Genomic DNA, 26,352 nt, shown 5'->3' on the forward strand with positions numbered 1-26,352 from the left:
AATATACTGTGATAATCAATCGGCTCAAGCATTGGCTAAAAATCCAGTATATCACTCCAGAACAAAGCACATTGATGTCAGAGAGCACTTCATCAGAGAAAGAGTGTTACTTGGTGACATCACACTGCAGCATTGTGATAGCAAAGAAAATGTTGCAGACATCTTTACCAAACCACTCGGTAAAGAGCTATTCGAGAAACACCGACTAGCTCTTGGTTTGATGCAGAGGAAGGACATTCCCATTAAAGGGGTGTGATGGAATGTAATGCTCAGTCCTTCTTCGATTCCCCAGAATCATCATCTTGAGGGAAGGCCTACTTCATGATGTTGATCTTGAGGGAAGGTGTTGAGAGTTCACGCTCAACATCATGTGATCATGTGTGCATAGCACCATCACGTGATCATATGTGCATAGCACTAACCTTATAGAGTGCTATAAAGGAAAGGGTTAGATCCCCTAACCCTAACCCTAAAAGGGTTTGTATATATTCTATTTTTTCAACTGATTCTAGTGTACAGTTAGTCATTTGTGGTGTGCTCTCTAGCTGTGCCCTCTCTCCTCATCTCCACTCTTCTCCTCTCCCCTCTTCATATTTTGTCAGGCCATAGTAAACAAATGGGTATACAAAGTGAAGTACAATCCAGATGGCAGTATTCAAAGATACAAAGCTAGATTAGTTGCAAAAGGGTTTGCACAGCAATATGGTCAAGATTATGATGAGACTTATGCTCCAGTAGCAAAGATGGATTCCATACGGTTCTTGATATCACTAGCGACACTCAGTAAATGGAATGTGTATCAGCTCGATGTCAAGAATGCATTTCTCAATGGTTATCTAGACGAGGAAGTCTACATGCAACAACCAGCAGGTTATGTTGAACCAGGACAAGAGAACAAGGTTTGCCATCTCAAGAAAAGTCTCTATGGCTTAAAACAAGCACCCAAAATTTGGTACAGTAGAATCGACAAGTATTTTGCTGATTTGGGATACATGAAATCCAATGCAGAGCATACTCTCTACTACAAATTTTAAGGGGAAGACATTACTATTGCACTTTTGTACGTAGATGATCTAATTGTGACAGGAAGCAAGGATAGCTTCATTAGAAAATTAAAACAAGACTTATCTGTAGAGTTCGACATGAAAGATCTTGGACTTATGCACTATTGTCTTGGAATTGAGTTTTGGAGAGATTCAGATAGCACATTCATGAGTCAGCTCAAGTATGTTGACAGTCTCCTGAAGAAGTTTCATATGGCAGATTGCAAGATTGCAGGCACTCCCATGGAACAAAGTTTGAAACTTAATAAAGATTCAGAAAAGCCTACATTCAATGATAGATACTACAGGCAGCTCATTGGATCTCTTATATATCTGAAAATCACACAGCCATATATTTGTTATGTAGTAAGCTCATTAGCACAATTTATGGCAAATCCAAAATAGTCTCATTGGAATGCAGCCAAAAGAGTCTTGAGATACATCAGAGGTACAAGATAGTTTGGGATAGAGTATAGAGGAAGTCATCCACAGTTGCATGGATACTGTGACAGTGACTATGCCGGAGATCATGAGACCAGGATATCAACACATGGATATGTATTTTTCCTTGGTCAAGGTGCTATATCATGGTTGTCAAACAAACAACCAACTGTTTCTTTGTCTTCGACTGAAGCAAAATATAGAGCACTCACTACAGGTGCATGTGAGGCTATATGGCTCAGAAGACTATTGTCAGAAACATATTACTTTGATGAGTCAAAGCCAACAATAATATACTGTGATAATCAATCGGCTCAAGCATTGGCCAAGAATCCAGTATATCTCTCCAGGACAAAGCACATTGATGTCAAAGAGCACTTCTTCAGAGAAAGAGTGTTACTTGGTGACATCATATTGTAGCATTGTGATAGCAAAGAAAATGTTGCAGACATCTTTACCAAACCACTTGGTAAAGAGCTATTTGAGAAACAACGACTAGCTCTTGGTTTGACACAGAGGAAGACATTCCCATTAAATGGGTGTGATGGAATGTAATGCTCAGTCCTTCTTCGATTCCCCAAAATCATCATCTTGAGGGAAGGCCTACTTCATGATGTTGATCTTGAGGGAAGGTGTTGAGAGTTCACACTCAACATCATGTGATCATGTGTGCATAGCACCATCATGTGATCATATGTGCATAGCACTAACCCAATAGAGTGCTATAAAGGAAAGGGTTAGATCCCCTAACCCTAACCCTAAATGGGTTTTTATACATTCTATTTTTTCAACTAAATCTAGTGTACAGTTAGTCATTTGTGGTGTGCTCTCTAGGTGTGCCCTCTCTCCTCATCTCCACTCTTCTCCTCTCCCCTCTTCATATTTTGTCACCCTCACCCCTTAAACCATTTGTGGTTCAAACCCCAGGCATGAGGCTCAAAACCTAGAGTGGCGAGGCTTAACTCCTGCGAGACACTCAACGGCAACCTTGCACGTTACTTGGATGCTTTTGCCTCGGGATATTTGGGGATCAAATTCCTTGAGTTTGAGTTGTACTCCTTTCATGCCTATTTTTATTGGCGTGGCTATTTCCATGGATGTAGACATGAAATGTGCATGTTGCCTACAATCTTTGGTCTTGGGTGCTAGCAGGAACATACAACCTGTGATTGGAATCCTTGGACTTTGGGTATTTGGGGTTCAAACTCCTGAAGCTTGTCCATTGAAGTAGATCATGCAGCGTGATCACCTCTAATCACTGAGTACCCTACATTCGGCGACTGTGCTTTGTGGATGTTAACATGACCCCTTTCCTATTCGTGATCCCTCGAGTCAGCCGCGCTGGAGGAGGTTGGTGGTGAGGACTGTCTGTAGGACGGCGTAGGAGTCCAGTTGTCATGGGGTGAGGCGAGCGAGGTACAAGCAATACTTCCAAAAATGGGTGGCGTGCATATCCTTATATGTGCGAATGTGATGTCAGTGGAGATTGTGGATGCAGAGGTAGAGGCGGAGGTCCTGGAATTGCATAGGACCAATGTCGGGCTTGAAGACACTCGTTTAGATTATGGAGGTAGTTGTCGATGGAGCGACTGTGGCCGGGGAGATTGCCGAGGAGTAAGCGGAGGAGGCGAATGAAATGTGCAGCTAGTATGACGGCTAGATCTGGAATTGAACTATACGTGTCATTGAATGATTGGAGGCGAAAGCAAAATCACTTGTGAGTCATGTCTTTTGGAAAGTTGTACAACACATTTGGGTCCTGCTCCTAGAGTTCTCTGAATTTGGCCCAAGTCCATCGTCATTCCATTGGCATATACAGTGGGTGGACTCAACGATCGATGGGTGCACTGTGGTAGTAGTGCCAAAATTTCTCCAACTTTAAGAAGAGGAGTCGCCATTGTGGCTATAGATCGACATTCGCATCAGTCATTGGGACTGGAGCGTCGAGGGCGACGAGGCTCTATCCTCCTCTTGTACACTTTGGATACGTGCATCGCCAATCATCGAAGGCCTACATGATGAACTGTGTGAGGGGGCATACCTCAAGGACTTTGTAGAGATGGAGGTGGGAGCCCTCGAACTGGCTCTTCCAATGATGCATTAGCACACTTTTTGGTAGCTCTTGAAAGGATTGTAAGTCACGGGGGGACGCAAGTGGGGATGGCTGAGCATCGTCATCTGCAATGGGCATGGTGGGCTCCGGCTCTGCTATGGTGTTGGCATTGTTGCATTGGCTTCCTGTACAAAGTTGGCTGCCTTGAGTAGCGTGTTGAAGGATGCATCAGGAAGGTCGACTAGAGCAATAGAAGAGATGGACGGGAGGTCCCGTGCTATGCGGTGGTGGTGTTATAGGCATTAGATGAATACTCGGGCAGTGTTGTCTGAGGGAGGGGAGGTTGGGCAGCTTGTTGGGTGGGTTGGGTAGGATCTAGAGGAGGCGGTGATGGGATTTTGGCAGGGTAGGCGGTAGTACTAAAGAGAGTCACATGGCTTTGTTTCCCTCTTCCTCGATGACTTCCTCGGGGTAGGCTACATGAATTGTCTCAAAATTGCTCACCAAGGACTCAAGTGAGTCTTGGAGAGCCTGTAGCACCCTATTGAAGAGAATTATTATGCTGAGGGGGTGGTAGGTTGTGGACTGGTAGGCTGCAAGGCGCCCTTGAGATTGGACTACAGAGGCTCGACCATAGATCTGCATCCAATTGATGTCTTCTTGTAGACTTTCGAGTGTGCAGACCCATGGCATGAGTTCCTCAGGCTTTGTGATTTGCATCACTTCATCATCTGTTGGATAATTAAGGGACTCAGTGATGATGTAGCACCATGCTTGAAAATTGAGGAGGATGGGATGGGCGGCTAAGGTCTGGAGATCGGAGATGTAGAGAAGAGATAGAAAAGTGGGTTGGAGATCTAAAGAAAAGTATGACATGGCTAAGATGGGGCGGTAGTGGTTGAGGTTACGGCGGATAGTCTGGAGGACCTTAGGAGGAAGAAAAGTAGTGAGGTCTAGGTGGTAGATGAGGTTTGTGCACGGAGTGCATCGAAGTGCATTTGGAGGGTCTGGGGGATGGTGCGTGGTGCAAGTGTGTATGTGGCAAATTGTGCGGAGACCTCCCTATACATTCAAAACTCCTGTTGCTCTCGATCTTCCAAGCTTGAATCCTCTATTTGGCTTGGGGCATGTTGGCATTCATTCTCGGCTTGGAGGGAAACCGTAAGTTCCCTTTCTTGTGCCAGGAGTTCCTATAGAGATCAGATCTACTGTCGTCCGCTGGTGCTCTTGTGATTGGGCGTACTGTGCCTCTGCCTCCACTTTTTGTTCCAGCATTGTTTGCAGGCTTGACTCTGCCTTGTCAGCCTGATCCATGAGCATTTGGACCAAGGATTCACTTCTGGCGAGGTCATCTTGGAGCTATGTAATGGCTAGCTCAAGCTGGTTAGCTTTGGCTCAGTACTCCTCTGCTCTTTGTACTACTGCTTGGTCCGCGGCTTGGGTTGCAACCATTACGGATTGGCTGTCATGTGTGGAGAGCTCTTGAAGGAGACTAGCTAATAGCTATGAGGCTTGTTCCTGCCTCCTCTGCAAAATTGTGCGGGTGACCTGTGGGAGTTGTGCCATGGCTTCAAAGAGGTGCTGTTCCATCAGGTCCGCACTTGATAACTGCTCGACTGACATGTGGCTATAGCCACCTGATGCCCTGTATTGGGGTGCGCTACAAAACTATAAGGCCTCTGCTAGGCCTACCCATGGAGAGGAAGAGGTGCTGGTGGCGAAGTATGTGGTCTCCTAGGTGGTGGTGGAGATTGAGACATAGGGCGTAGCAGTGGGAGTGGTCGGCATGGCTTGGGCCCTTGGATGGATGCCAATGATGAGACTGTTTCGTCACCTTGGAGGTCTTCGATGAGAATGGGCTCCTCTTGAACCCATTTGCCTTTGTTTTTAGAATCCGTCTACTGAAGTCACAATTGTTGGTGCATGAATTCTTGCATCTGGCAGTCCTTGTATATTCTGAGCATCTACACTGCCCTTGTGGCAGATTTTTTGGCTGGCCCGAAGCTGACTGGTTGGGTGCTGATGCAACAAGTAGTAGAGAACTGGCATGTACAGCATGGGATTGCCGATTACTTCCTCATGTGTGTTGAGGTCGTCCCTCATTTGGGTGCAGAAGTAGTCTGCCTAATTGGTCTCCTGAGGCTCCACAAGGCATAGCAGGGTATTTGGCACGATGGACTGATGATGGTCCATGTGCTTGACTTGTGTGAGCCATTGCAAGGCTCTTGTTGGCCTTTCCACCTCAAGCTTGTGAATGGCATTGAACTAGAGTCGGCCCTTACTCTTCTAGCAGTCATAGTAACAGACCATTTTGAGGGCATCAAGCTTTTTCTTTTTGGAGTACTTCTCACCGATGACCGAGAGGTTGAAGGCTTCCTGTACCAAGTCCTGATTGATTTGGTAGTGGTGGGGATTGCTTGCTGCATCTCACAGGACGCCAACAAAGGTGTTGCTATTGTATGCCTAGAGGAATTTCGCTAGCAGCTTCATGTTTAGGTGGCATGGGAGGCGGTCGCAGCCACTCTGATCAAGCCAACAATTCTGAGTGCATCCTCCACCACTGGTTCTTTCAATGCTACATATGCTACCGTGGTATGGTAGTGGAGGGTGTAGTCATGGTCCTTGTATGCAAAGCATGAGTGCACAATGCATGCGTCTAGTTCTTGGAGCCATGCTTCTCCAAGTGGTGAATGCGCTTGGGAGTGCATGACCTTGTACTCGCCTTTGGATGGCATTGGGGTGCAATTTCTTGATCTCGAGGGAGGCGTCCCTGTTGCTGTCGTACCCTCCTGAGTGGCTTGCCTAGTGGATATTTCTTCTTTCCCTTGCAAATCTTCCAAGGGGATCTCAGAAGGCATGCAGATTGTGGTGGTAGACAGAGTACTTTAGGAATCTGAGGAGCCAATGGCCTATGGGACTCCTATGGGATTGGGCGAGGGTGGAGTCCCAAGTCTGATTCTAACTTGAAGAACTCGTGTTCAGGATCCATCGGACATAGGGATGGCAGTTGAGTGATGAGGGAGCTGGTGGATGATGAAGAGCAAGAGGACATAAAACAGGCTGTTCTGGATGGCAATGGAAGAGGATAGGAAACTATGATAATTCTAGGTAAATTTTGCAAGAGTTTGGGGGCAACTACTATGGTGATGACCTGGTGAGATAAGCATGTTTATATAGATTTTACATCCCCATGGCCGGCGGGATATAGGTACAGCAATGGTTGGCAGTGTAAATAGATGGCGACAGTTGGTGCGGTAAGTCGATGGTGACGGTCAGTGCAGTAGGTTGATGGCAATGGTTGGTGCAATGTGGCAAAGACCACAACCTGCATATTATGAGATGGCAACGGTTGGTGCGATCTGATGGTGGCGATGGGTGGTGGGTATTTCTTTGGTGATGATCGATGGGATACTTCTTGGGCGACGACCGACGTTATCTAGTGATGATGGTGGTTGATGGGATGTTGGGATCGCGATGGTCAGTGGGATGCTGGGATCGCGATGGTCGGTGGGATGCTAGGATCCCGACGGTCAGTGGGATGCTGGGATCATAACAGTCGGCGAGATGCTTCTATGGCGATGACCGATGAGATACTAACTATGTAAAGGAGTAAAAGAAAGAGAGAGAGTGGTGTGGGGTGTGAAGGGGGGGAAAAGAGTGAGTGAGTAGAGTGCACTTGTGTAGTGCGAGTGTGATTGTGAGGTCAGCGTGCAAGATAATGAATAAATGCAAAAATGGACGACTGATTCTAATCACCTAGTGCTGACCACTGGTGTGTGTGTTCGGCAGGAACTAGTGGGCTGTCGATGCGTCAGGTGAGATGCCTACCATACTGAATCACCTAGACCTGGACTCGATGATTATGAGGAATGTAGTGTGGATAGATGTTGTACTACTGCATAGCATGTAAGGAGCCACATAGAGTATGTGTCCAGCTTGTTTTTTACCCTGGACGCCAAGGGCGCTTTTGCATTAGGCTTAGTTATTGCAGCATGGTCCATCTTCTTGGGGGAATCGAGTTCTTGTGGATTCACCCTTGGTGTAGACCCTTGCTTTCGTGAGTAGGTCACTACTGTCGGAGGGGGTATGTTCGCAACAATTACTTTCGAGGGTTTGCCCTTAGAGGGGGGTTCATGTGTAACACCTCGCAAGGGGGGGTCAGTTCTTTCTGGCCCCCTAGCTATCCTTGGTGACATTTGTGTTGAGGAAAACTACTCGCGAGAGTAGTGTGTAGTATCTTGGGGCTGGCCTACTTCATTCGGTTCGTCGGTAGGTTCTTGTGGTGCTATATCTCAGGGAGGCACAAGTTCTTAAGTTGCTGCCTTTGGAACCTTCAAGGCTTGCACCATCGACTTTGGGACCCAAGCAACCTTCTTGCCTTGGCTGCCCAAGTGGTTGGTGTTGATCGAGCTATTGGAGGGGTGTGGCGGTGGATGAGGTGGGGGCACGGGTTGGTAGTGTGGTCTCCTTCTTCTAACGGATGGTTTTGGAAGAGACGTCCCTAACGTGACTAGTGCCTTTTGTGCTGCCTTGACTTCCTCTGGAAGTTGGGTCTAATCAAAGTGATGTTAGGCATAGAGGATAGCATCTTGTACTTGTTGTTCACGAATTTTTTGAGTGAGGGATGGTGGCATTGACGGAGTGGGCAATGGCACCGATTTACCACTGCAGCTAGCTTTCTTTTCCCTTCGAGCTAGGACTTTTGGTAGGGTATTGAAGGTGGTTGAGGCTCCTGGTATGCCCTATTGTGTAGCTTCGTTCTCATGGATTGACGAGGGTGGAATTAAAGAAGTAGGACGGGGTCCACACAGTGGGACTACCGTCGTTTGGCCACCATTGGTGAGTGAAGTAGTCCAGGGATGCAGTCGATTTGACAGTTCATGGTGTAGTACCAGGTTCTTCCTAGTATAATCTATTCTTCGGTCGCTTCTATGGAGAGAACATAAAATCATATATCCACTGCCTGGCGAAAAACCGTTAGACTTAAATTCACAAAACCCAAAGTTTGTAAGAGTTGGCCATTTATAGCTCTTATTGAAGCGATGGTGAGGGTCAGGGGTACCTATAGCTTTTCCCATACCTCATGGGAGAGGAAGCTGTGGTCGCTCTTGATCCATGAGTGCTGTGATGTGCATGCGTGGGACCTACAGTTGAACAAGCAACCTGGCTAGCTCCACTGTTAGCTCATCCGTTAGTTGCATCTGTTCAATCATTGCCTTAAGCAGTGTCATTTGCCTACACTGTCAAAGCTTAGTATTGCAGATTCTGGCTTCCTCGATGGCCTGGCGTTTCATCCAGGCAACCTCGGCCTTGAGTTCTTTTTCTCTATGCATGGCTTGAAGAGTGGAGAGAGTGAGTGGGTTGTAGTATTTTTTTAATTTGCTGCCATTAAGGTAGCCATCCATTCATGTGCCATCAAGGGTGGCTATTCGAAATGGCCCTTGGGGAGTGATCTTGACTACACAGTAGGGACCCATACCTCGATACTTTAGCTTGCGTTTAGTATTACAGACACTGTATAGGAGTGCCAAATCTCCTTCTGCCAAGTCCTTGTTCTTGAGGTTACGGTCAAACCACTTTTTTCGTTGGGCCTTTTCTACTCGGAGAGAGTAGGTTGCACGCAACCTTGTCTCTTCTAGCCTTTCGAGGTCAACTAGCCGTTCTGCTAGCACGTTCTTTGTGAGTCTTTCCTTAATGGTAAGATGAAGGCTAGGCACTACATACTCCATTGGCATTACTGCCTCCACCCCGAAGGCTAGGCTGAAGGGGGTACAGTGCATGGCCACTTTGTAGGAGGTCCTGTAGGCCCATAATGCTACTATGAGATTATGCTCCCAGTCAGTATGACTGGCTTCTACTATATAGGTGATGAAAGGAACACTACCTATTCCCTCCTCTAGACACTTTAAAAGAAGATCTGGGATCCATAGATTTGTGGAATAATTTGTCAACCACATATAAAAGTGATGCCACCAACGACTTATCAAAGCTCTACTGCTCACATTTCCTCTTTAGAAAAAATTGTTCACCTACTAGTGATGCTCTTCTAGTGGATGTTTATTTCAAAGTTTATCTATTATTTAAACATTTCTCATTCCTACTCTAAATTGTCTACTCTTCACTATGGAAAGGGGTGTTGTAAATATCTTCTACACACACACACACACACACACATACACACTTACCATGTTTTACACATGCATGCACTCTTGATGGCTACACAAATTGCCCTAGCGTGTTTCTCCACCAATCTTTTAAATGATCTTTCTACTGATAATGTTCAATTTTTAAAGTGATATTTTTTGGTTTCTACCACGTTACTTTTGTAACCTCCCTGGAGGTTGGTTGAGCTTTTTTATTTTAAATACCTCTTTTAATTGGTGGTCTTTTTTTAATGGTTCACACACACATACCCCATTCTCCCCCTTCCCCATCTTTTAATTTTTACACTTATGTTCTTTTTTTTTGCCCGCCTTTTATCTTGGCTTTTTACTTATAAAATTCACACCTCTTTTATTCACTATTTCTTTAATTATTAATTATTTATTAGCAGTATAGGTTGTGCTTATAAGCATTGTATATTTATTTCCCCCTATTTTTACATACTCACACACAAATATTTACTTTCTTTGCCACTCACTTTGAAGCTATAAAAACCCTTCTTTTCACATTTTACACAACCCTCACTATCCCCAATGTAAACCCCCTTCTCACTCTACCTCTCCTTAACCCTACTAAACCTAACCTCTCCTTACACCTTGCGACCACCCCACATTTTCTTCCCTTACTTGGCATGGCAAATCATCGGCTCAAAGAAATATCCCTTCATAATGCCATTACCTCTCTTTTAAATGTCACCTTCTTTGTCATCTTGCTCCGTAGTACTCCTAGATGACCTCAAAAGGTTATTTTGCTCTTTGTATCACTGTATCTCTTGTGGTCATTCCTCCTCTTGGGCTGCCCTTTCTATTACACGAACTCTCAAGTTCACTTGCAGTCGACCACTTCTCTTCCACCTTTTTCTCATTCTCCCTCATCCATTTCCCGTGTCGCATGTCAATTGTTCTCTCACTACTCTAGCATGTTGGTGGACACCTCGGCTCTTTCTCTTGCTGTTGTTTCATGTTCTCTTGATGGGTTCGCTTTTATGATCAGAGTTACAAAGCTGCTCCTCAAGTTCAAGTTCGATGGCACTTGGCTGTTCATGACTACTCGCCTTTTCCAAAGTACAATTCTTGACTATGCCTTCACACAAGTTCATGGCCACTTCTCTTCTTTGTTTGGTGCTTGTACAATAGTTGGCTATTCCAATGTGCTGCTCCTCATGTCTTCATGTCTCTTGGCTTCCTAGCTCTTGGTGCCTTCTCTTTGATTTACTTCCTGCATTGTCTTTCTTCATGTTCATGATCATATGGCTCCTATTGCCTTCTCTTTAATTTGCATGTAGTCGTGATCCTTCCACCAAGATATGGACTGACTCTCCTTGCACGAACCATGCTTCCCTTCCTAGCCATGGTTTAAACATGTATTGGCACTTTATCTATTGCAATCACTTGCATTAGAACTTGGTTACACATTGCTTTGGAACTTTAGGAACTTGATTTCTCTGACTTACGTTTAGTAGAGGCCGCAAACCTCTTAATAGTCGACCACTTCCACTTTAGTGCATGCTTTATCTCGCCATGCATTATGCGTTCTCAAAAATCCTTTGCTTAGTGAATAGATGGGTCACTTTCTACGAACTCTCTTCACTTACATTAGCTAGAAGAAGGCACTTAGATACAGAGCGATTGCTCGCTTCCTTGCATGTATCGCATTGTTGCATACCCCGTCGTTGCGGTTTTTTATTTATTTTCTAATATAATTTATATATATATTTATTTGCAGTTTTCTCTCTCTCTCTGTATATATATATATATATTTATTTAACTCTACTTCTTCATTTTCCCTAGCAATGATAATAAATAATTTCCTTGATAGATGTTGCGGAGACCCCCCTCACTTGACTCATTTTAACTCATTTAAGTCTTAAAAAAAGGGGGGGTGGAAACTATCCACCATTTACTCTTTTCCAAAACCTATAAGTATTTTTTTAAAAATTCATGTGGTTAATTCTATTCATGATAGGTGATTGATTTTAGTTTTCCCTTGATGTATATTTTATAATGGAAATTTCCTTCATTAAATTAATTGCTTCATTCTTTTCATTCGCTCTTTTTGTGCTTTAGCTAGTTTGGTTTTACTTCCTTTTCCTTGACTAGAGCATGGGTGTGGAATACCCCCCATGACTTTAATTAATTTTTATTTAAATCATTAACTAAGGATGTGGACTGTCCTCAGTTTTTGAGATTTAAGTTTTCTCATTTGGGCTTGGAGTACCCCCATTAACTTTTAATATGTTTCAATAATAGTTTCCATTAATTTCCAATATTTTGTTCTTAAAAAATTCTAATTTCTCATTAATTCCTCATTTTCCTCATTTAATTATTGTCAAACTATATGTTCCTCATTTATTTCCTCGACAAATTATTTTATTTACTAAGTAAGTTAGGCATTTTTTGGATTCCCCCCTTAAATAGTTCGGCACCTAGTTGTTTAACTACTGTAAATTTTTGGATTTTCCCCTTAAATAGTTGGGTACCTAGTTGTATAACTACTGTTAGGCTTTTTTACAAGTGATTTGATTCCCCCCTTAAATAGTTGGGCACCTAGTTGTATAACTACTGAAAGTTTTTGTTAACCAAACCCCCTTTGTCACCTTCACTTTTTAGTCTCTAGAACTATATTTTAAGATCTATTTGGCTTTAAATTGTAAACCCCCTCTATATGGCATTGACTTCCTATGTATGATCATAAAATCACTAGTCAGGATTGCTATCATTTCATTGAGGAAGTGAGTTCCTCGATCGTTGACTAACTCCAATGGACATCCGAACCACATAATGACTTGTTCATATAAGAATTTGGCGGTGGATCTTGCATCAGCCTTCATTGTGGCTCATCCTTCTACCCACTTAGTGAAGTAATCGGTGGCCAAGATGATGTATCTAGCCCCCATCCCCTTAGCTGCTAGGCTTATGGGTGCAATGAAATCAATGCCCCATTTTTTGAAGGGTTGATTGGTCAGGATTCTGGTCAAGGGCATCATGACAGCCTTGTGTGGGATTTGGATACGCTAGCAGGGGTCACATCGTTTGATGAATTCGGCCACATCTCCGAAGAGTGTCGGCCACCAAAGACCAGCTTGCAGTACTTTACGTGCTGTAACATCAGTGGATAAAATGACCACCAGCAATTCCTGAGTGGGCTTCTTCAAGAATATCGATGTATTCGTGTTCGCACACACATATTTGCAGGATGCCATCCTTGCCCATGTGGTATAGTTGACAGGCTATTGGTTGATATGGCCTGGATCCTTAATTAGTTTGTGGGCTCTATCCTTCTTAAGGGCATGGACTAGGGGTAATCCGTTGGGCAAGTAGTGGCCGATTTCGATGGCCCATTCAGGAATGATGTTGAGGAAGAAGAGAGAAGCATTTAGGAGATCATCATCTACTCCCATTGGGGCTTCATCGTTTGGGATCCTCGATAGGTGGTCGGCCAAGACGTGGGTTTTCCCTTTACGTATGGCGACTGTGAAGTCGAAATCTAGAATGATTAACATCCACCTGGTGATGCGTCCACTCATGCAGGGTTTGTTGACCAAGTATAGCAATGCTTGATGGTCCACGAAGAAGACAAACTTGTTAGCCAACAAGTAGTGCTTGAACTTCTTGACTGCATAGACCATGGCGAGGTCTTCCCTCTTGGTTGTGGTGTAGTTAACCTCGGCCTTGTTTAGTTGATGGCTCGCAAAGTATATCGGGTAATCTAAATTATGCTCCCCGGGTTGGGCTAGCACGCATCCGATGGCAAAGTTAGAGGCATCAATATGGACATGGAATATTAAATTCTAGTCGGGTGACCTCAACACTGGTGCGGTGGCTAGAGCTAGTCTGAGGGTTTCAAAGGATGTTTGGCATTCCTCGGTCCACTCAAAGGATACTAGTAGTTTGTATAATGGGTAGGCTATGTTCGCATAGAACAAGATGAATCTCCTGTAATAGTCCATGTGGCCAGTAAATCATTGGACTCCCTTGGCATTGGTGGGGGGTGGTAACTCCAAATTGAGTTTGATTTTATTATGGTCCATAGAGATTCCATTCCGAGACACGCTATGGCCCAGGATGACACCATGTTTGACCCAAAATTGGCACTTAAGAGGATTGAGGTATATGCGGTATAAGTGGCATTTCTCGAGGATGAGCTTGAGGCACTTTAGGTGGTCATCCCACTTTGAGTTCACGCAGATGTCATCCAAGAAGTCTTCCACAAAGTCTTTCCAATACTCTTTTAATACCATGATCATCATCCGTTGGAAGGTAGTAGGGGCATTGGTTAATCTGAATATCATCACCCTTGCTGCCCCATTCAGTTGCGAAGGTGGTCTTATGTTAATCCTTTGGGGCAATCGACACTTGGTTGTAACCTAAAAATCCATCTAGGAAGCTATACGCTTCCTTTCCGGCCAATCTTTCTAGAACATGTTCTGTGAATGGCAAGGGGTAGTGGTCACATCTCGTGGCCACATTAACCTTTTTCAAATCCACGCATAGTCTAATTTTTCCATTTTTCTTTAGGACTATCACAATGGGTGATACCCTGTCTCTATGCACATGGACTCTTTGTATCTTCTCCACATTTGTGTTTTATGCTACTTTGCATTTATTGATTGGGTTGTGTACTTTGCTGTTTGTTTTCTAGCATGAATGAACGTGCCATTATCAAACCCAGTCTAAGGGACATACTCATAAATGCACACAACATTTGTGAGTGTGACTCTATGGTGTTTATGAGAACATTGTCTTCGAGTGAGATCAAATCAATAGAGAATTGGAGGGCTCAAGAGATTAAAGGGAAGAAGCCATGGTTTCCATTGACAAGAGGTTATCTAGCAAGGCTCATCTTCCAGGTAGAATGTTGCATTTGTATTGATGCTTACATCTTTATCACTCCTTTACTTTCTCTAATTGGAACTTATGTATGTAGGTTGAGTACAATACAGAGCTTAAAAAAGCAATGGACAAAATATCTACAAAGCTACATTTAGATCAAAGGGGAGAGGTAGAAGGAAAGCAGCGTACCATAATTCAAAAGAGAATTGTTGATAGGATGGGAAAGGTGTGAATTGAATTTTCTATACTTTGTTGCATTTATTTTGAAGTTAAGTGACTGACATGTCATCTTTGGATAGGTGTTGAATTATATAGATCCTGGTCTTGGAGAGGCTTGGTTGGAAAAGTTGTTTGCCTTGCGCTTTGATGGTACGGACTCTTGCGTGACATTGGAGAAGCTCCAACTCATTGCAAAGTCTGATTTGAGATTAGAAAAAAAAAATATTTTCCTTTCTTTGTTAGAAGCCACTAAACCTATGTGAGACATGTACTTCATGCCTGTGGGTGACCTTGAGTACAGAGAGTGTGTTTCTTCTACCAATACAAATCATCTTTCATGGTGTTTGTTTGTTTCTTGCCAATGGCATGACTCTTATTTTTTTATTATAAACTTGAGTCAACTTTTATTGTTTAGGTGGATTAGTAGAGAGATGTTTTTGGAGAAGGTGGAGAGACAGTCATTGAAAGTGCTTGAAGATTTGAGGGTGATCACAACAATGGGCATGCCTTTGGATACCCCTAAGGATTACACATTGTAGCAATACATGGAGGATATAAAACTGGAGGGGAGAAAACATATGTTTGTGGTGCTAAGATCAAAGGAAACAAATATGGAGAGCAAGGGTGGAAAAAAAGGAGATGGACTATCTGAGTTGGACATGGCTGCCCATAGGGTGGTTTATAGGTATGTTGTCAATTCCTTTGAAGGTTCATTTTTCATTTGTCTATTTTGTGCTATTGATTCATGTAATTACACAATCATTGATGGTTGTTCCACTTGATTTCTTGACCTTTTGATGGTTTGGGACATCCAATTTTTTTTTGTTTCTTGGTTGATAGATATCTCTCCCACTTGGCAATAGAGAAAAGGATCTCTGACATTCCAAATTTGTGCAAGAGATGGGTGGAGATTGGTCATGCTGCATGCATGTATCCACCTGGCATGCACCGTCTCTCTCAATGGGAATTAGCACATTGTCCATGGTGGATAGATTTCCCTAAAGGACAAGTACGGGTGCGAGAAAGAGACTTGTACAATACTTATGCTTCACAAAAAGCCAATGAAGCAAGTAAGGACAAAGTGGAGGGAAGCTCAAGGAGAGATAAGAAAGAGAAAGAGAAACAAGAACATCCTACAGAAAAAGGTAAGGAAGATACAATATGATTGTTTGTTGATGTTGTCTTCAATTCGTTTTGACATTGCATTAATAAGTTTATGATTGTTCTCTTTCTAGATGAGGGACCATTTAGTCCTATGCGGCATGAAATGGATCACATAGAGAGTGCAGGTAAGGGTGTTCTTGTGTTATGCATATGTAGTTGTTCCTTTAACACTAGTTTTACTTGTAATTGATTTGCTTTTGCATATAGGTGGAGAATCAATCTCAGAACTTGTGAAGCAATATGTGTTCCATCAATCACAGTCACCTGACATTTCCTTGGCCCGTGGCATCACACCTTTGTTTGCTTGTACAGTTGGAGATTACATTGCAATGGGCAAAGATTTTGCTGACTCTAAAAGAAATGATAAGTATGCTATTTTGCATGAGTTTTTTATTACAGTGGCTAGTCCAGATCAGGACTACAAGAGGATGGGTAAGAAGGTGAAGTGGGCTTAAGATTTTATATTGCTCGATTTTCCATCTGGCTATCCACTTGATGAGAGAGGATTCACTCCTACTTGGAATGTCTTGCTCGAGGACCATGTGCAACATGGGCTTGCAGTTGCATCAGCTTCTTTGTTTGATAGTGGTTGGTTGGCATGCATATGTCCTTTGGTAGGTAAGGCACAATACCACAATTGACATTTCACATTTTGTGTTTCCATTCTACTAGTTTTAAATAAAATTAATTGCTTGCAGGACAATGTATTGGTTGGATGGAACGGTTTGCATATGTCCAGGGCTTGGAGGTTGTTAGACGTGTGATCATTCATGACAAGTTTCCATATGAATTTTGTAGAGAACATGATAAAAGTGTTAAGGTAAGCTACCATTCCATGCATTCTATGTTTGCATTACATGATAAATGTCTTTGACAAATATCTCCTCGTTAGTCCTATGCATGCTATGTTTGGAAGGATAAGTCCTATGCATGCTATGTTTGCCATCTTTCATGCTATAATGCTTGCTAGTTGAAGTCAATATACTATACATGTTTTTCTCCATGTGGTTTCCAGATGCAATCTTCAGTATTAGCTCTAATACGTAGAGCAAAGAAGAATCCAATAGTTTTTTGGGAGGAGAGCTTTCCACTTTTCCAACAGCTTTTGATTGATCCATGTGAAGATGTCTGGACTCATCACATACCTCCCTCTACAAGAACAACTGTGCTGATGTCTTCTCAGCTAGCATGAGGTGGACTAGAGAGGAGTAGTTTTTTTGTAGGTTGCATTATGTCTCTTCTCTGTGCTCCTGGAGGGCTGGTTCTAGAGATGGGTTATGGTAAAGCCCCTCTTATGCATGCTTGTCAGTCCATTGGCAGGCCTTGTTTTTCATTTGATTCAGACAACGGTAGTTTGGCTAGCATTGTTGAGCCACTTGTGGCAGATCATTTTGGAAAACGGATCAGGTCAGAGCATGATGGAGAGGGGGAAGAAGAGAGAGTGGAACCTGTCACAAACCCCTTTGATGAGTAGTATGCTACTGGCCGTGAGTTTTTTTGTTATATATTTTGAACGCTAAAATTGAGGACTTTGAAAGTGTTATTTAGCATCTTTATAATATGGTAGATAGTGAACATTTACAGGTGCCTTTGAATCAAGAAAGTACAAATTTTGATGCTTTGGATAGTGTTTGTAAGGCCTTGATCTAGCAATTGATTTTTTCTGCTTTTTGTTGGTAGCGAATTGTCTTTTGTATAACACATAAGGATGGCAAGTTCTTCTGATTGGAAATTATTTTCATTGTTCCACTTTGACTTACTTTCCTTTGAAATGTATGTTTTGTTGTAGTTTGTTACCATGCTATGCAGAAAAAATGACAAGATTCATGACAGCCGACAAGAGATATGATGAGTGCCAATTAGATAAACCACATGCGCGCAATTATTTTCTTGATGATGAATGTTAGGGGGATTAGAATATGGTTTAAAACACCATTTTGTTCATAGACTGATAATTGTTGTGGTGAACCATGGACACATTTGGAAAGTTTTGTTCTAGTGCATTTTGCAGGTGAAGTGGTATTTCAACAGTCATCTATGTTATGAGTTTGGTAATTAGTTTATGTTCTTCAAGTGAAAGACAGGGTGGATTGTAAGTCTAATTATTGGTATGCTTATTATGACAACATCTTGCTATAGTAAGTTTGGTTTCAAATTTGTTCTCATCGGAGGAGTTGTAAAAAAACTCACTCGCTTTATTGGGCCCGCTCGCTTTTTCTCGCTCGCTCTATTAACTACCTCTTCATATTGGTTTTGACTTAGTGGAGGTAGATAAGGAAATCTTTTCTCTCTTCATCAGATTTATCGGGCTTCCCTAGGTTTACCATCGACTTCTTTCTATTATTGGGGAGCATTTTGGTGCAGTTGCTGAGATCCCACCCCTCCCTGGGTTGCCATTAACTGCAGCAAAGGCAACCAAGGCTGATGGGGTACCTAGAGTTAGGGTCCTCTATAAGGATCCTAACCTCAAGATGGATCACGTTATGATCCAACGCCCGTATGGTTCATTTTTTCGCCAGAGAGTAGAGATTTCAAGCAGACAGGACCAGTGCAAGATATGCAGGACCATTGGACACTTTGCTAGGGATTGCCCCAGGAAGAAGAAAAGGCCCAAGAAGCCCTCTGGTATAACTACCGCCCCATGGCCTCGACAGGGGGGACAGGGGGGTGGTATAGGTCCAGCAGTTACTCCTCGGCCTCGAAAGAGGGGTGGTACAGGTCCAGCACCTGTGCTCCTCGACCTTCACATGGTGGTCCTCCTCAGGATGGTGGTGGTACAGGTCCAGCACCTGCTCCTCGGCCTTGATAGGGGGTGGTACAGGTCCATCACCTGCTCCTCGACCCCCACCTACCTCAGGGGCACGCGACACTCTCCAGTGGGTTTCGACACGTGTGCAGATTCCTCCTTCAGTTCACGAGGGTACATTAGTGGACTCTGCTTCACCTCGAGTTGTCCCTCCAGTCTCACCTCGCATAGTCCGAGACACTGAAGCTTCGACCTCCTCCCCGGTTGTAGCTTCTTCCCTAGATCTAGCGGTGCCAGACACTCTTCTTGAGGTAGTAGAGGTCTCTACAGCTGGGCAGACAGAGGATAGAGAGCAGTCCTCACTTCCTCCCTTGGATAGGGGGAAGGGGATGGTTTACACTATTAATCCTCTTCCCTTAGAAGGGATCCTTCGCACTCCGGTGTCTGGCTTGCTTCACAGGAACTCTTTTTCAACCCTAGCAAATGGTTCAGATTCAGAGGAGTTTGTGACCGCTGCTTTCGGGGAGCCAGTGATTGGGTTTCCTGTTGACAGGGCTTCTTCTTTAGGTGGCAGGGTTCTTTCCCCTATTGATTTTCCACCACTTGGTTCCATTCCTCCCTCCTCGAGCAGGAGGTCTTTCCCTATTGAGGGGTTTGTTTCTACCACTAGGTCGGGTAAGGTGTTCCACTCTACATCCTCTCATCGATGAGGATTATTAGTTGGAACATATAGGGCCTAGGTGGCGTCCCACATCGCCGCCGTAGACAGCTGGCCGTAGACAGCTGTAGCTTCATCCAGTTGTTACTAGGGGTTCCATTGATATCTTATTTATTTAAGAGCACAAACTAGATTCTAGAGATTGTGCCAAGTCAGGCAAGTTGCTTTCTGGCCATACTTTTTGGTCACTTACCTTGGGCACTAGGGGGGGCACTTCTATTTCAGTTTTGTAGTTGGTTCTCCCCTTAGTTGTTGGACATGGAGTCATTATTCCCTCTAGAGCTCAGTGGATTATTCTTTTGATTGGAGGGCATAAGGTTGGTTTCCTTAACCTGTATGCCTCCAACATTAGAGGGGAACATGTCCTTATGTGGAAGAATTTGCTCTCCTGGGCCCCCATTGCAGATTCATGGGTGATTGGAGGTGACTTTAACATGATCGAGTTACCGTAACAAAAAAGGGGTTAGAGAAGGCGGACTTCACTCTTTGGAGAGAGAAGCTTTGGATGCCTTCCTTTTTCACTTCTGTGGCAGAGATACTTGGTGGGATGATGCCTTTCTTATTCAGCCACAGTCCCTCCTGTTCTCTTGGTCGAACAGGAGGCAACAAATGCCTATTCATGCATGCATTGATAGATTCTATGTAGATGATTGGGCACTAGACAGAGGTGGATCGGTATGCATTGCTGCTGGGGTTTCCACTGCCTTTCATGCATGAGAGTCCTTCTGGATTCAGATGGGTGGTAGAGTCAATAAACACTTTTTCTCTACTCTTGGCCCTAGACATAGTAGAGAGAGTGTATCCCAGCTTATTGACTCACATGGGGTTTTATAGATAGCAGAGCCTGATGATGTCTTACGCATAGCTTCAGATTTCTATGCCACCCTTCTTACTACTGATCCTGAGACACATGATAGAGAGGATGCTAGACAGGCTATTTAGCAGAGCATCCCTATGTTGGTGAATCCATGTATGCATGTTCTACTTGATGCACCTTTCACCAACACAGAGTTCAGGACTGCACTTTCAGCCCTTCACAAGGGCAAGTTCCCAGGTTCGAATGGCCTCACCCCGTCTTTTTTCATTGCATTTGGGATATGATAGGAGACTATATTACTTCAGCCTTGCAGGCCATTTGGGACTCTGGCGAGATGCCTGGGTTGCTTATAGAGGGTCTCATCCACCTTATTCCAAAAGGAGGTTGCAGAATTTTAGTGTCCCAGTGGAGGCCTATCACACTTCTGGGGACTTGTTACAAGATTCTGGCCAAGGCTATCAGCCTCCAATTGCAGCCCCTTCTCCCTGATCTTATTCATGACACTCAGACGGGATTTGTGCATGGCAAAATCATTTTTGATAACATTTTCTCTTTCTGGGAAGCTTCAGAGTGGGCCATGCAGAGTGGCCAGAATCTAGCCATTCTACTTTTGGATTTTGAGAAAGCTTATGATAGAGTAGATTGGGGTTTTTTGGAGGGCACCCTTCTATGCTTTGGCTTTACTGATGCTTGGATCAGAGGTGTTTCCTCTTTGTACAGATCAGCCCACAGCCAGGTACTTATTGGTGGGGTAAGGGGTGAGAGATTTCAGATTTCGAGATCAGTCCGTCAGGGATGCCCCCTTGCTCCTTTCCTTTTTTCGTTCGTGGCCGAAGCTATGAGTATCTATGTTAGATCTCAAGCTGACATCTTTGGGTTGAGACTTCCCATCAGAAGGGAAGAGGAGCTACTTGACAGTGATTTGGCAGTTGACACAGTAGTTTACTTGGATGCCACTCCACAGACACTCACTTCTTTCAGGACAGCATTGGATTTATTTTGCTTGGCGGAAAGGGCGTAGATAAATTGGCATAAATCCAATGGCTTTTGGATCAGTGATGAGGACACTCCAATTTGGGGGCTTGACATAGGATTCACTTGGGTTCAGAGGGGTGAAAGATGTGCCGCAGTGGAAAGATAGAGAAGCCTACATGTGGGTGGATTGATATTGACTAAGAGCCTACAATTTTGTCTATCAGGTATTTGGGCTGCCAGGTTGGCTTGGATCTTTCTTCCATGTAGCAGTTTGCTCCAGTTTTGGAGAGCATCAGGAGGAAGCTTCTTTTTTGGACCTTAGCCAAGCTGGATCTTGCCTCTAGAGTTGTGGTGGTCAACTAGGTCCTCTTGGCCACGGCCTGGTTGGTTTGTTCATGCTGGTGCTGTTCTAGGGACTGCATCCTTCAGCTCAAAAGACCGATCAGATACTTTCTTTGGAGTGGGCTTGATGGCACAACAGATTTCTTAGCCAGGGTGGCTTGGGAGACCCTCATCCTTCCTACACAGGAAGGGGGTCTCAATATTATTGATCCAGGTTTACAGTGCAGAGCTTTACTTTGCAAGATGGTGGTGCGGGGACTTATGCCAGGGCAAGAATTGTGGAAGGACTTTCTTATTAGTAGCATACAGAGGTGCACACCTTCTTCAGGAGGAGGCTGGATGAGCAGTGTTAGGTGGATCTTCACCATGTGCATCACACCTTAGATCACCTTCGTCCCCTCTCATGGTTGCCATTCTGAAAGCTTGGGCTAGTTTCAGAAGCACTCTTTGGAGGATTCCTCCTTCCTCTTGGGAAGAGATTGATAGGCAACCCATCATGTGGAATGCCAGTATTTTAGATGACCATGGAAGACCACTGGGTGCCTCACTCTACATGCAGTGGTCCAGGTGGGAGAGGGGACCTGCATCATCTATGGGGTCTTGGAAAGCTTTCCGCAGGCTTCCAGAGGAGACCAAATCGAGGTTGACAGGACATCTCAGAGGGAGTACAGGGAGGATCTTGCAGATTGAGGCAGCCCTTCCAGAGGTTTGGGTAGACACAGATGATATGCCACTCACTTCCTCCACTTGGGCAGGTACTTTTACGAGAGGTGGTGTTCCGCTTCAGGTTTTGGCCTTTCGAGATGCACAGGAGGATGCTTTATTTTTTAGTGTCTAGGATGGTGGCAGATTGCTCAGGTCCACAGAGGACATCTTGCTTGAGTCTGCTTTTCAGCCTATCAGGGTTGTAGGTCTTTTGGTGTAGGGATCAGATTCAGAGTGGTTCCTAGACCCAGACCCTCGGCTACTCTCCACCAGGTCTTGGAGGCTCTGGCTCTATGGGGGAGTTCCCATCAGGTATTTGCAGTGGGACCCCGGAGAGTGGGAGTGGATTGATGTAGGGCATCGAGAGAAGGGCATCCCCTTCTTTTATTACATGGTCAGTAATGCCAAGAGATATCAGCTCAGTAATAGAGGTTGGAGACCCTCCAGAGTTTCTCATTGGGAGACATTTGATATCACCGTGGATCTGCAGAGGTGTTTCTGGAGGAGACTCTTGAAATCCCACAGGAATAGAAAGATCACTATCTTCTTTTGGATTTCTATCCATGGTGGGATTGCAGTGAACCTTTGGAGGTCCAGGTTCAGAACTGACCCTACTTGCCCTCGATGCCTCTCTGCTTTGGAGACTATTTAGCATTGCTTATGGGATTGTAGACAGGCGAGGATGATTTGGATGGGGGTAGCCAGGATTTTCAGTCACTTTGCCCACTCCCCATTTTTTATGACATGGGGCTCAGTGGCTTGGCTTTCTCTTACAGGGCCTCAAGTATTCTAGGCCATTTCGGTTCGACGTCAGCGATTTGTTGGATGTGGTACCACACCTTCCTTTTACAGCTGTATATGCCTCTGTGGATACTTCTTGGGAGATTCTAGCGAGCATAGCATCCTGGCATATCTGGAGAGCCAGATGCATAGAGGCTTTGGAGGGTACTCAGGTTCATCCCTCGCACACATTGTCTAGTATCTGGACAGACATCGTACATACTTTGATGGCTGTATGGATGGGTATGCAGGGAGACTCCCGTTCAGCCTCAGCTAGGAGGGCTTCTTTCTTCAGGGAATGGAAGGATTCTCCTTTCTTCTCTGAGACTACTACAAGGTTGAGGTGGCACTTTTAGCCTCAGCCTTGGTTGTTTTCCACCTCACTCTGAGGGGGTTTTTATTTATCCTCATGATTTCATGATGTATTCCACTTTGAGCTTGCTCTCGCGGGTTTTTTCTCTTACTTAATAGAAGTCTCTTTCTTGGAAAAAAAAAAAATTAAGAGAAACACATTTGCATTTGTAAGAATGACTTAAGATGAGATTGAAGTGAATGGGAGGTGCTCAAATCTAGTCTCCGCATCCAAAGATTGAGAGTATAGGAAAACATAGAGGAAGAAACTACAAAAAACCAAGAGGAATCGCATGGTGTAGGCATGAAGACCGCAAATGAGCAGTAATTGGTAGGAATGTGGTCTCTGCATCCAAAGTATTGAGTATGGGAAAACCTAGAGGAAGAAACTACAAAAAACCAAGGGGAATCACACGGTGCAGACATGCAAACCTCGAATAAGTAGCAATTAGTATGACTAACATGTGTACAAGACCTAAGGGACATTGAAAAAATGGCCCAGCAAATGCGTGCATCCAAAAAGGCAGGTCAAAAGCCATAAATCTTCAATGTTTTGAGAGGAATTTATGCAAATATATCATTTTAATTGCAAATAAATCTTCTTCTTTTATTTCCATAGTGTGTGTTTGAAACTGTGTGTTTGAAACTGATTAAGTCTTCAAAGTTGAATCGTTCACTAAGAACTATCATTGAACTTAGTCAGTCATCTCCATGAAAAATGAGAGGATAGGATTGGTTTTAAATCTGATCTTGGTCTTTCAACCCAAATATCCCTCGAAATGGCACATGAGAGTGAGATGAAAGACTAAGATCGAATTAAAAATTGATCTTAACATCTCCCACTTGGTGGACTATGAGACATTGACATGAAACCGATCTTTTGTTTTGGAAATGTATTATAGAATTCACTTTTGAGTTGTAATATTTTTAAATGATGTCTATGTAGATATGAATTTAGATGTTGTGATGGAAATATAATGTGGGATTTGTTGTTGGGTTATGATCAATTCCTTTTCAAATTAGAAAATAAAAATTATATCATGTGATTATGAGACACTTGTAAGGATTGGAGATATAATCTAATATACAAATGACTATGGACAATGTGAAGGAGAAAATATAATGTGGATTTAAGCTCATATTTTTAAATGTAATCTTGGCCAACATTCATTGAACCCTAACTTCACACCTTGATACTTTTTCATGCCATGACACAGATGGAAGTCCCCTGCTTATAGAAATACCACAAAGAAAAAATTGATGAGTCAATGAAATACGTGCATTGTTCTTCATCTATGAGAACAAAGAAATTACTTATACTTGACGTGAATGGATTTTTTCTCCTCAAGTCCAATAAACCTTCTGATTATCACAAAAGTAGACAGATTTGGAAGGAAGCATGGATTACACTTTGAAATGGATGTGTTCAATTCTTGAATAGATTGTTTGAGCACTTTCATGTGGGCATATGTTAAACTGCATTAACCAAGCATGTGAATTACATGGTTTATTTGATGGACAAGCTAGCACAGAAACAATTTCCATTTTACAAAATTATGGGCCAAGAGCAATGCTATGGACCACTTACAAAGATGTTATATAGACCGGACAAGCTAGGTATTGAATGTATGTTTAAGCCCTTGCTTGCCATTTGGGCAAACAATAAAGAATTCAATCCCTGTAACACCTTTCTTATTGATGATTGTCCATTTAAGGGGTGTGTAAACCTTGGAGAAAATTGTATATATCCAAATACTTTTGACATAGTTGAGACTAATGACCTACTGAATATTGAAATTCTTCCTTATTTCCTTTGATTGTGAGATGTGTAAGATATCATAAATATTATCAAATTGGATCGTTGTGGCAATGAACCAATACATACCAATCATGATTAGTTTGCTTATTTGAAAGAAGTGATTTTGGAGTGGGAGTAGTTCACTAGTAAGTACATAAAACACTTCTTGGAGGAATTTTCTCCAAGCCAAGCCAAAAGATTAGTTCGACCATAGTTCAAGTCATTTTGAGATTGCCCAGCATAATAATTGTAGTGGAGATGCTTGTGAGCCATATCAGGAACAATTATCAAATTTAGTGCAAGAGCAGCGGCTCGAAATAGACCCAAGTACTTTGGATTCTTCTAAACTAGACTTGTTGAAGAGGATAAAGTGGCCAAATTCTTTGATTTATATGCAAGCTTGTTTGTATGCCCTAAAATTGGGTTACACTTAACCGTATATCACTAGAACTTCTGCCAAAGCGTACATAACAAGACTAAAATCTTTGATTGGATTAAACATGCAATAAGTTTTTTTGAGAATGGTAATTGCTCAAATTAATTGGTTATTTGTGATGTATCATTTTTGTAATTTCCTTTACTTCTCATTTTGGTCTAACTATTCAATAACTCATCATTCTTTTTCTTTTACGCACAATGTTTGTTGACTTGCCAGAAGAGCTCAAGAATAAAGTAATTCTTCAATTTGATCCTAAGGTGAATGGCTTGTCAGATCAAGATCTCCCGATAACAATCCCTTTCGTATTCAAGCTCAATGTTGTTAAATTTGAAGTGAAGACATCGTCAATTTTAGGAACAGGTTATGGCTTGTTTGTACATATGGATGTAGAAGCAAACAAAGATCTTTTGATATACAATGGCCCAAAGTATGACTACAATATTTGGATTACTCTTTGCCTTTACCTTCTAAGGTATAGGACCTCAGGGGGCTCACCTCAAAAAAATTTAGTGTACCACATGCATTCAAAAGGAGGGGTATTTTAATTCAACCTTTGAAAAAAATTTAAGAGGATTACAATAATAGGAGGGGGTTTTTTATTCAAATTTGGAAAAAAATCCGTTAGTTTGTAAAGTAAAGAGGGGTGATTTTATTGGAGGGGAAATTTTAGTTTAGGGGTTTTTAAAATACCCCTTGAACGCACGTGATACATAGGGTTTCTTAGTAGTGCACCCCCCGAGTATAGGACCGATGGCCTCCTTGAAGAT

Source organism: Dipteris shenzhenensis, chromosome 15 (genome assembly GCF_047967505.1).
Source record: "Dipteris shenzhenensis isolate YYH24624 ecotype China chromosome 15, Dip_SZ_1.0, whole genome shotgun sequence".
In the NCBI taxonomy this organism is placed as follows: Eukaryota; Viridiplantae; Streptophyta; class Polypodiopsida; order Gleicheniales; family Dipteridaceae; genus Dipteris; species Dipteris shenzhenensis.